Genomic DNA, 12,534 nt, shown 5'->3' with positions numbered 1-12,534 from the left:
AGCCTTCAGCATCACCCAGATGGCCTGGGGCATGTACTCTGCTATTGGGGAAAATTCAACTGAACCTGGTAACCGGCCCAGTTCAGTTTGCTTGAAAATACTTTTCCCGTAAGAGGTAATGGCAGCAAGAAATTACTCGCTTAGTTATTACTACAGCACTGGGACAGGGTATAAAAGGAGACACGACCTGCCTTCCAGGAGTCTCATGAGAAAGATGGAACAGACACAGCTTAAAAACAACACGAACGTGCACAGGTAACTATTCCTGAATGGCGGGAAAAGCATGGGTCGTGGAAGTCAAACAGCCTCCATTGGAAGCCTGATTCCACTAGTCACCATCTTAACCAAGTTGCATAACCCTCCCTGTGCCTCAGTCTCCCCTTCTGGGAAAAAAAAAAAAAACCAGGTGAATAATAATACCCACCTCCCAGGTTGTTGTGAAGAATCAGTAAGATAACGAACACAGAGTGCTTAGCACAGAAAAGGGGCTCAACAAACGTGAGCTGCTGTTATCACACAAGTCTTAGTTTTGTTTCTATTGCTAAAACTACTCTTCCTACCACCGTGGCTAGGCTCATCTACATTTACCCCATACCTTAAAGATAAGAAGACTCCCAGGCTGCATGAAGTGGTCCAGTCCAGATGGAATCGTTCCTCTCCGGCAGGGAAGCCAGGAGGCTCATGGTTTGTGAGAAATGTCAAAGAAGAATATTTCAGATGGAGGAGATGGCTGTAGAGGGGAATAAGCAGAGCCTGCATGAAGCAGATAAGTCTGCTTTAAATGGCTTCTTGAGCTGAGGAAAGGCACATGTTCACAGGTCATATGATTTTCCAAGCTGGAAAGTAACTTAGAAATCCTTAAGTCACTCAAAAAAAAAAAAAAAAAAAAAAGCAAGCAACCCTTGGAAAGCCACAAAAATCTTATGCCTTCCTCTAGCGCTATTTGAAATTTTGGAATCAATTCAGTATGAAGAGGAAAAGAAGGATGGATGCAGGAGTACCTTTGGAAAAAAAAAATTCTGTTTCTATTTTGAAAGATACATGTTTCTTCTCTGAATCATATGGCAACAACGCTAGCACTAAATCTGCTTGCTCACCACTAGCTTTCCTTCCTCAGTTATGGGGAAAACCCCCTAGTGCAGGTTATTCTCAATGGCAAGCTTTTCTGCTGCTTTATTTCCAAATGCTGAAGGACACCTCCACCCTGCCTCTGAGACACCCCAGGACAAAGAGACCACGAGAGTCAAGTGACTGGCTCTTAGCCACACAGCTAGCTGGCGATGAAGAGAAACAGGAATCCTGCTGACAGAGAGGAAGCTTCCGAGGAGGAGAGGAAACAGTCATGACAGTGAGGGCTGTGGGAAATCAATGGTGTGGGCAACTACGTAGATCTGAGCAAGAAAAGAGTTCAGCAAAATGATTTTTCAGGAAGAGCATTTTTGCTGCTGTATAAAGAGCACAGTAAATTAAACATGTCAGATTGCTTATCTTGGCACCTTTGGCTCTCAGAACTTAAAGTGAAATATCAACACAATATAAAGGGAAAATCCAGGTGCAATTTTTCTCATGGGAGGAAGCTTCTGATTTCTAATTGGTGTTTAACCCATTTTCGAAAGAAGTTGAAATGAGGTCCTTTCACAGTTGGTTATAACAAACGAAAGGCCTGGTGGCTGAAATAACAAATTGTTTTCTGTTAAAAGAAGAAAAGTAAAAAACAAAGCCACAACTGAGCACGCAAGAGCTTGGATTAGTGTAAGTGTTCCCCAAGTAGAAAGTCAGGTATTATTCGTGCTTCCCTTAGAGAGGTCTTTTTGCTCCAGCAACTTGAAGACACTCTGAGTTCTCCTCACCTTAGATTTTCAATTTAAGAAACTGGTGGGAGGGCACTTTTGGGGAACAGTCCTCATCCTAGAGGCCTTCTTCCTTCCTAGTATAAGTGTGTGCTTAGTGACCGAGTACAGGCCTGTGTTCATGATAGATTGTTAGCAAATGTTTGACTCAAGACTCAGCTGCCATTCTTAGCTTACACGGCCTTTTCCCCAAAAGGGAAAGGACAAGAAAGGAACTTTGAAACTGGAATTTATCCTGCTTAGCCACTTCCCCTACTACTTATCAAAGGCCTTGTGGATGGGAATCCTCAAAAAGGGCAAGATACACACACCCATGTTTGAGTTACCATCTAAAACCAAAGTTAAATACACATGTAGCATTCTTCTTACTGACCAATAAATTGTAGTGTTTTCTCAGAAGATGACTTCTCTTCGTCTTGGAGATGGGCCAGCAGACGGGGATGTGGGCAGCTCCAGAGTTTCCATATAGAAGGGGTTTGGGGCAGGAATCTGTCAAGAGGAACCAAGGGGGCTTTTCTTCAAGTCGTGTCTGCAAACCCCTCACCATGTGTTTACTGGACCACTACTTGGGTTTTATGAGGAAAGGAGCACAAGCTTCAGCTAAGTGGAGTTCATGGAGGTAAGGGTTAAGCCCCCACAAACAAGGCACCCTCTGGCCTCCAACTGGAGATTGAATGGAAGGATGGAAGGCCAGAATGGAAAAAACTTGGAAAAGGATGAAACTCTAATGTCAGTGGGTCCCCTCTGTTATGCATCTTGTTATGCATTAAGATGTTATGCATCTTAATGTTATGCATTAAGAGAAACTAAGAAGTTTCTCTTAAGTGTTTGAGTATAGGCGGTCAGCAGTTCAGAACGCTTACAGGAGTGATCCCAGCACATCATTCCCTACCCATTCTCAATATTTTTTACCTTATTCATATCCTGTGTTGGTTTGGGGAAAAAAGAGTAACATCTGTGAAGAGATAATACCACAAATGGTAGAAAATTCAAAAGTTAGACAAGAAAATACGGTGAAATATAACACTCCTCCCACCTCTACCTCCCAGCCACTCAACAACTGTTACAGTTCTTGAATATACTTCCAAAGCTGTTCTATGCACACACAAGTATATACGTACATTCTTGTGAACATTTATATAAGACACACAGAAGAGTAGTTTTCAATTTTTTTTTGTGATCCACAAAAAGCAGTGAACCTTCTCTTGTGTCCCATTGATGTAACTATCTCCGCCCCAGTATCAGGAAGCTTTAATCATTTTAGCTTTATAAGATATGTTCATCAGAGCATTTTCATCACTATTTGGAGTCAGGGCTTTCCCTGGCTGTTCCACCCGTTTTATTTTTCCATGGGAAATTCACAATTGGCTTCTCTAGACACATGGTCCTCTTCTGCTTTGTATCCTGCACCAGTATCTGTTGCTTGTATGGATAAGGACTATTGATTTTTTTGTTTGTTTGTTTTTTAAGATTATTTATTTATTTATTTGATAGAGAGAGCACAAGCAGAGAGAGTAATAGAGGAAGATGGAGAAGCAGGCTCCCCGCCGAGCAAGGGAGGCCTTGATTCCAGGTCTCTGAGATCATAACCTGAGCTGAAGGCAGATATTTCACCATCTGAGCTACCCAGGTACCCCAACTGATGCTACTTTCAAAGAAAACTCTGAAGGATGTCTAAATTCAGAGTGATACCAAGGACTCTCCACACCCATAGGATATGACATTCCTTGTGTGACCATCAGTTAGGAGGGCTGCTGATAATCTTTTTGATAATAATCATCACCCATCCAGCCTCAGGATCCAAACAAGTTAATGTCCCATCTTTCAGTGTGACTTTTCCAAAAATTAGTCACTTTTCTGTTCATAGAATCACTGCTATTCTTTTTTTCAATTTCCTGTTGAGTTTATAGGTGTTCAGAATGGTTTGATAACTATCTAACTGAATTCCTGGGACCAGACAAAATATAGGTCTCCCCGTTCTCTGATATCTTGCTCCTCCCCCTGATTTTTTTTTTTTTTTAATCAAGCCACACTATTCCATTCTCTGCTGATTGCTGCTGGCAGTGATCTTTCAGTGAGTTTTGTTTTCTAGGTACAGTCATATTATTTGCCAATATGGTTATTATACCTCCTCCTCTCCAATTTATATATCTCATATTTCTTTTATCTAAAATGCTGGCAAATATCTCATGATCCGTGTTCAATAATGTGATGATAGTGACATCTTTGTCCTGATTTAATGAGAATGTTTCTATTATTTGTCCTTGAGGCATGAGCTGATTTTTGAGGTAAGATAAATATGTTATATTAAGTCAACATAAAATTAGTTCTATTTTATGAGGTGTTTTTCCATAATCAATATTGGATTTTACTTTTACAACATTTTCAGCAGTCATGGGTGTTCAGTGCCTGGCTTTGCTTTTGCCGTTTTAATATACTATTGTAGTGAATTCCATTCATAAGTTTCCCAAATACTAAACTAGCTTGTATTTCTTGAAATCAACCTCACTTGTTCATGTTTAATTTTTCATTGTCACTCTGGATCTTGTCATATCTTTTATGTGTGCTAATATTTTACCAAAGACCTTTACATTAATAGTCACAAAAGACATCAGTCTACAGATTCTTTTTCCTTTCTATTGTTGTTTCATGGCAGATTTTGGCACTCATATCACCTTTACCTCATAAAAAACAGTGGCTTTTCTTGATCTAGAAATGGTTGAAAACCAATGGAGTGATCAACTGATTAAGGTCAAAAGAGCTCCAATACCAAAGAAATACCCACAATTATAAGAACATATTATGAGAAACTCTACACCAGCAAATTTGACAATCTGGAAGAAACGGATGCATTCCTACAGACATATAAACTACCACAACTGAACCAGGAAGAAATAGAAAACCTGAACAAACCCATAACCAGTAAGGAAATTGAAGCAGTCATCAAAAATCTCCCAAAAACAAGAGCCCAGGGCCAGATGGCTTCCCAGCAGAATTCTACCAACCATTTAAAGAAGAATTAATTCCTATTCTCCTGAAACTATTCCAAAAAATAGAAATGGAAGGAAAGCTTCCGAACTCATTTTATGAGGCCAGCATTACCTTGATCCCAAAACCAGACAAAGATCCCATCAAAAAAAAAAAAAAAAAAAGAATTACAGAGGCACCTGGGTGGCTCAGTGGGTTAAAGCCTCTGCCTTCAGCTCAGGTCGTGATCCCAGGGTCCTGGGATCGAGCCCCCAGTTGGGCTCTCTGCTCAGTGGGGAGCCTGCTTCCTCCTCTCTCTGTCTCTGCCTGCCTCTCTGCCTACTTGTAATCTCTGTCTGTCAAATAAATAAATAAAATCTTAAAAAAAATAATTACAGACCAATATCCTTGATGAACACAATGCAAAAATTCTCACCAAAATAATAGCCAATAGGATCCAAGAGTACATTAAAAAGATTATTCACCAGATCCAAGTGGGATTTATTCCTGGGCTGCAAGGTTAGTTCAACATCTGCAAATCAATCACTGTGATTCAATACATTAATAAAAGAAAGAACAAGAACCATATGATACTCTCAATAGATGCTGAAAAACAATTTGCCAAAGTACACATACTTTCTTGATCAAAACTCTTCATAATGTAGGGATAGAGGGTACATACACCTCAATACCATCAAAGCCATCTATGAAAAGCCCACAGCGAATATCATCCTCAATGGGGAAAAACTGAGAGCTTTTCCCCTAAGGTCAGGAACATGGCAAGGCTGTCCACTATCACCACTCCTATTCAACATAATACTAGAAGTCCTAGCCTCAAAAATCAGACAACAAAAAGAAGCAAAAGGCATCCAAACCCACAAAGAAGAAGTCAAACTGTCACTCTTCACAGATGATATGATACTTTATGTGGAAAACCCAAAAGACTCCACTCCAAAACTGCTAGAGCCCATACAGGAATTCAGCAAAGTGGCAGGATATAAAATCAATGCACAGGAATCAGTTGCATTTCTATACACCAACAAGACAGAAGAAAGAGAAATTAAGGAGTCAATCCCATTTACAATTGCACCCAAAACCATAAGATCCCTAGGGAAAAAACCTAACCAAAGAGGTAAAGAATCTGTACTCAGAAAACTATAAAGTACTCATGAAAGAAATTGAGAAAGACACAAAGAAATGGAAAAATGTTCCATGCTCATGGATTCAAAGAACAAATATTGTGAAAATTTCTATGCTACCTAAAGCAATTTACACATTTAATGCAAAATACCATCTTTTTTTTCCAAAGAAATGGAACAAATAATCCTAAAAGTTATATGGAACCAGAAAAGACCTCAAATTACCAGAGGAATGTTGAAAAGAAAGCCAAAGTTGGTGGCATTACAATTCCAGACTTCAATCTCTATTACAAAGCTGTCACATCATCAAGACAATATGGTACTGGCACAAAAACAGACACATAGATCAGTGGAACAGAACAGAGAGCCCAGAAATAGACCCTCAACTCTATGGTCAACTAACCTTTGACAAAGCAGGAAAGAATGTCCAATGGAAAAAAGACAGTCTCTTCAACAAATGGCATTGGGAAAATTGGACAGCCACATACAAAAAAATGAAACTGGACCATTCCCTTATACCACACACAAAAATACACTCAAAAATGGGTGAAGAACCTCAATGTGAGACAGGAATCCATCAAAATCCTTGAGGAGAACACAGGCAGCAACCTCTTCGACCTCAGCCACAGCAACTTCTTCCTAGGAACATCGCCAAAGGCAAGGGAAGCAAGGGCAAAAATGAACTATTGGGACTTCGTCAAGATCAAAAGCTTTTTCACAGCAAAGGAAACAGTTAACAAAACCAAAAGACAACTGACAGAATGGGAGAAGATATTTGCAAATGACATATCAGATAAATGGCTAGTATCCAAGATGTATAAAGAACTTATCAAGCTCAATACCCAAAGAACAAATAATCCAATCAAGAAATGGGCAGAGGACATGAACAGACATTTTTGCAAAGAAGACATCCAGATGGCCAACAGACACATGAAAAAATGCTCCACATCACTCAGCATCAGGGAAATACAAATCAAAACCACAATGAGATACCACCTCACACCAATCAGAATGGCTAAAATTAACAAGTCAGAAAATGACAGATGTTGGTGAGGATGCAGAAAAAGAGGAACCCTCGTACACTGTTGGTGGGGTGCAACCATTGTGGAAAACAGCATGGAGGTTCCTCATAAAGTTGAAAATAGAGCTACCCTACAACCCAGCAATCATATTTCAAGGTATTTACCCTAAAGATACAAATGTAGTCATCTGATGGGGCACATGCACCCAAATGTTTATAGCAGCAATGTCCACAATAGCCAAACTATGGAAAGAACCTAGATGTCCACTGACAGATGAATGGATAAAGAAGAGGTGGTATACATATACACAATGGAATACTATGCAGCCATCAAAAGAAACGAAATCTTGCCATTTGCCATGATGTGGATGGAACTAGAGGGTATTATGCTTAGCGAAATAAGTCAATCAGAGAAAGACAATTGTCATATGATCTCCCTGATGTGAGGAAGTTGAGAGGCAACGTGGGGGGGCTGGGGGTAGGAAAGGAATAAATGATACAAGATGGGATTGGGAGATAGACAAACCATAAGAGACTCTTCATCTCACAAAGTAAACTGAGGGTTGCCGGGGGGAGAGGGGGAAAGAGAGGGTGGTTGGGTTATGGACATTGGAGAGGGTGTGTGCTATGGTGAATGCTGTGAAGTATGTAAACCTGGTGATTCACAGACCTGTACCCCCGGGGCTATTAATACATAATATGTTAATGAAAAATTAAAAAATTATAACAAAAATATCAAAAGAGCTTCCTTGGGAAAATATTTGCATCTCATAGGTGGGGAAAGAGCCAGCTCCCCCCAACTTCTCTTTTTTTTTTCTAGTATAATTCATCTCTTTAAGCTTTCAGACCCTTCTGGGGCCAACCTTAGAACTTTAGGTTTTCTAGAAATAAATATTTTGATCAAAGTTTTTTTTTTAAGATTTTACTTATTTATTTCACAGAGAGAGATCTCAAGTAGGCAGAGAGGCAGGCAGGGAGGGAGGGGAGGAGGCTCCCCCCTGAGCAGAGAGCCTGATGCGGGGCTTGATCCCAGGACCCCGAGATCATGACCCAAACTGAGCCACCCCGGTGCCTCTTTATCAAAGTTTTTAAAAATTTATTTGGGTGGTTGACCAAAAACATCTCCTATCAGTTTCTTTAACTTTCTGAGATTATTTCTTGTTTCTTTCTTTTTTTTTATTTCACCCATTTCTGCTTTATCCCTGACAAAAATTAATGAATGCTGCAACACTGTTCACAGTAGCCAAAAGGTGGAAGCATTCCAAACATCCACCAACAGATGAGTGCATAAACAAATCTAATTATACATACAAGGAATATTGTTCAGACATAGAAAGGCATGGAGGTCTGATCTATGTTACCAAGTGGATGAACCTTGAGGACATCAAGCTAAATGAAATAAGCCAGACAAAAAAAGACAGATATTGCATGATTCCACTTAGATGAAATATCTAGAATATGCAAATTCATGGAGAAAAACAACATTAGTACTTACGATGAGCTGGGAGGAGGGAGAATGGGGAGCTATTGCTTAATGGGTACAGAGTTTCTGTTTAGGGTGATGAAAATATCTTGAAAATAGTGATGATCATTGTATAACACTGTGAATATAATTAATGCCACACTAATATGTATGTCATTAACACAGCAAATTTATGCTCAATATATTTTCCTACAACCCAGAGAATACAAAAACACTAGTTTAAAAGAATATACACACTCCTCTGTTTACTTTAGCATCATTTACAATAGCCAAATTGTGGAAACACCCCAAGTGTCCACTGAACAATAAATGGATAAAGAATATACATACAATGGAATATTACTCAGCCATAAAAAAGAATGAAATCTTGTCATTTTCAATTACCTGGATGGAACCAGTGAGTATGAAGCTAAGCAAAGTAAGCCAGAAAAATACTAATACCATGTGATGTTACTGACATATCACTCTAAGAAAGAGAATGAACAAAGAAGGGGAAAGGGACCAAAGAATAGATTCCTAACTACAGAGAACAAACTGATAGTTACTAGAGGGCAAATGGATGGGGAATGGATAAAACAGATGATATGGATTAAGAGTGCACTCATCCTGATGAACATTGAGTAATATATGGAATTGCTGATTCACTGTATTGTACACTTAAAACTGTAAAATGTATGCAACCATACTGAAAGTAAAATTAATTTTTTAAAATTTCAAAAAAATGAGAATAGCCAACAGTTTTAATATTTTATTCAGATGCAACTTGGAGACTTAGTTTTGCCATTTAAAAAATTCTTATAATTCATTAACTTTTGCTTTTATCTTTATTAATGTTTTATTCTGTTTTCTCCAATGCATACTATTTTATAAATTGTGGTATTTGATGTTTAAAATTCACTTACTTTGATTCTTAATTTTTAAGTCTTTAATGCTATGAATTTTACTCTAAATGCTGCTTTACAGAGATCTCAGTCTCCAGTATGTTGTTTTAATTTTGGGGTTTTTTTTCTAAATATTCTGCAATTTCAGTTTTAAGAATTTAAACAGTGTTCTTTTGTTTCCAAAAGGTAAGGTGTTTTTTTTCTTCTGTTTTTATTATTAACTTTTTGTTTCATTGCATTGTCAGAAAATATTGTCTATTTCTACTTGGGAGAATTGATTGCAATTTTCTTTACAGCTTGATATATAATTTGCCTGACTTCTTCAGTGATATATGAAAGCACGTACAGTGTTTTCTGAGTATATGGCTTAATTTATATCTGCAAAAGCTAGCTTGCTCATTATGTCATACAAAGGGTCCATATTCTTACTTGCTTTTTTTTGTACTTTCTCTGTCAGTAGTTAAAAGGTAAGAATTAAAGTTTTCTATTATCAAAACATTTCTGTCTATTCCTATGTTTCCTTTAACTTTGGCACTGTGGTTTCCATGATAACTCTTTTATCACATTAAATTGCATCATGATTTACCATTATCAAGTGCCCTTTTTACCTAATTTAATACTTTTTATTCTGAATACAACCATATAGTTATGATTGCTGCTTTCTCTCTTCCTCTCTCTCGCTCTATTGGCATTTGCTTTTTTTATCTCTGTTCGTTGGTTTGGCTGCGCTAAGAAATACCATAGACTGGGTGACTCTAAAAACAAAAATGTATTTTCTCACAGCTGTGAAGGCTAGAAAATCCAAGATGAGAGTGCCAAATAGCCACATTCTGGTAAGATCTCGCTTCCTGGCTTGGGGACTACCACCTTCTGTGTCTTCACATGGCAAAGACAATGTTTTAGTGTCTCTTTCTCTTCTTGTAAGGGCACCAGCTCTATCAGATCAGGGCCCCACTCTTTGGAACTCATTTAACCTTAATCACTCTTTAAAAGCTCTATCTGCAATATATAACCACATAGAGAGATTAAGGCTTCAACATTTGAATTGGGAGGAGGGGCGGGATTCATGCTACAGCAGTGTCTGCCCAACTCTCTACACCTTCAGCCTTCATGGGCTTCACTGTTTTACACACATCTCCTGTATCACTCATAACGGGATTCCACTCTGTAACCGTGAGTCTCTTAATAGGTGAGTAGAACAATTAACATTTATTTTTATGGTCATATGTTTGGTCAAATTTGGGTACTCATTTTTTTTTTCTTTCTTAAAGCCTTTACTTTGAAACATGATGGAAAAATCTTACAGGTACCCATGGAAAAGTAAGACATGATCACAGTTAAAGACAATCTAACCAGAAAGCTTGAATCCCTGTCAGCTAAAGTTGTGAGGGTGACATGCTGAAAGGAATGGTAATTAGTATTCCTCTCCTTCTTCTTCACCCTCTCCTTCTCCTCATAATCCTTCTCAAGTGTTACCATGTCCTCATGGGCCTGAGTCAACTTTCCTTCCTCCATGTCCTGACCTACATACTAGTGAACAAAGGCACACTCGGCATACAACAGCTCAGTCTTGTGGCCCAGGGAAGACCAGGCCTCAGCAATGGCTGTGGAGTTGCCCAGCATGCACACAACTCTGTACTTTGGCCAGGTCTCCACCAGGCACTATATGGGAGGCTAGTAATTAATGCCCACTTTGAAGCCAGTGGAGTGCCAGTCCACAAACTGGATGCTGTGCTTGGTCCTGATGGTGGCAATGGCAGAACTGACATCTTTGGGAACCACGTCACCACAGTACAATAGGCAGTAAGCCATGTATTTACCATGGTGAGAGTCCCATTTCACCATCTAGTTGGCTGGCTCAAAGCACACATTGGTCATCTGTGCTACAGAAAGTGGTTCATTAGGTAGGCTTTCTCAGCAGAGATGATGGACCTTTGCGGCCAGAGGAAAGTGGTTTTCCAACCTGCAACAGGTTGGTCTGAGATTCTGTCAGATCAGCATTCAGGGTTCCTTCACATCTGAGGGAGCAGTGATGTAAAACACAATCTGGCTAACAAGGCAGTTAAGGTTAGATGAGGCCGGGCATTCCATACAGAGGTTTCTATGACAGACTTCAGAGATGACCTCATTGTCCACCATGAAGGCACAATCACAGTGCTTCAGGGTGGTGTGGGTAGTGAGGATAGAGGTGTAGGGGCTCAACTCCAGCTGTGGAAACTTGAGGGATTGCATAAATGAGAACTCCAACTTGGACACCTTGCCATAGTTGGTCAAGAGAAGTTCTATCAACACAGAGGTTCCGCCTTCAAAACTGTGGAAAACCAAGAAGCCCTGAAGATCTGTGCACTGGTCAACCCATTTCCAAAATTCAATCCAAGACAAAGTCAATCGTCTCCTGCCAACCATGTAACACCCTCAGGCACAGTTATTGGCAGTATCTTCCTTGCCTGTGATGAGAAGCTCAGAGTAAAAGAGCTGGCAATAGGTGCCAGTGTGAAATTCATCGGTGACAGTGGGTTCCAGATTTACAAATAGTGCCCTGGGGACAAAGACTGCCAGACCCTGTCTCACTGAAGGAGGTACTAGAGTCATCTCCTCCCCCAGTGGTCTTATCACTTGGCATCTGACTGTTGAGCTGGATGCCATGGTCCGGGCAATAGAGTTCCCAGCAGGCATTGCTGATCTGCACAGCAGCCTAGTCAATGTGGGTGGAGAGGCACTCACGCATGGCAGCTATTGCTTACAGGCACAGGTGACAGGGGCAGACACCGGGTCCGGGTTACCCTCTGCAATAAGCTAAGAGTCTGGTAAGTAAGACACGCTGGTACTCATATTTTATGTTATGATTCCCTTCTCTTGCTTTTGATATTCCACTGTGTGATCTGTTTTGTTACAATGCCAGCTCGATCCCCCCCACCCTTTTAACAGTTTGCTTTTTGCTGTCTAAATGACTTTTTCTTTGTCTTTGAGGGCCAGTATTTGGAAATACTTGGAAACCTGTCAGTGTTGTTCATTGTGTACTAGGTTTTCCGGAGTCACAGTGCAACCTTTTCATTCGGAGATTCAAGTCGTATTTTACTTCCTTAAAGTACTTTACTATTATCTCCAGGCGTCTTCTTAAAGGATACCAATAATGTATATGTTGCATTTCTTTTCCCTTCCATATCTTTCATATTTTCTTTAATCCATTCTA

At 39.7% G+C, this 12,534-nt stretch overlaps 1 protein-coding gene and 1 pseudogene across 1 annotated transcript in view; both read right to left on the bottom strand.

The window, feature by feature from the left end:
• Positions 1 to 675, bottom strand: part of PDE4D (phosphodiesterase 4D) — a 1,501,314-nt gene extending 1,500,639 nt beyond the window's left edge. Inside the window, exon 1 of the mRNA XM_045999295.1 lies at positions 596 to 675. The gene's annotated coding sequence lies outside the window, so the exon portion shown is untranslated. The remainder of the gene's footprint in view (positions 1 to 595) is intronic.
• Positions 676 to 10,755: 10,080 nt separating this feature from the next.
• LOC123938455 lies at positions 10,756 to 12,069 on the bottom strand (annotated as a pseudogene).
• Between the last annotated feature and the right edge of the window lie 465 nt (positions 12,070 to 12,534).

Source organism: Meles meles, chromosome 3 (assembly GCF_922984935.1).
Source record: "Meles meles chromosome 3, mMelMel3.1 paternal haplotype, whole genome shotgun sequence".
Taxonomy (NCBI): Eukaryota; Metazoa; Chordata; class Mammalia; order Carnivora; family Mustelidae; genus Meles; species Meles meles.
This window is presented reverse-complemented; position numbering and strand designations above follow the sequence as displayed.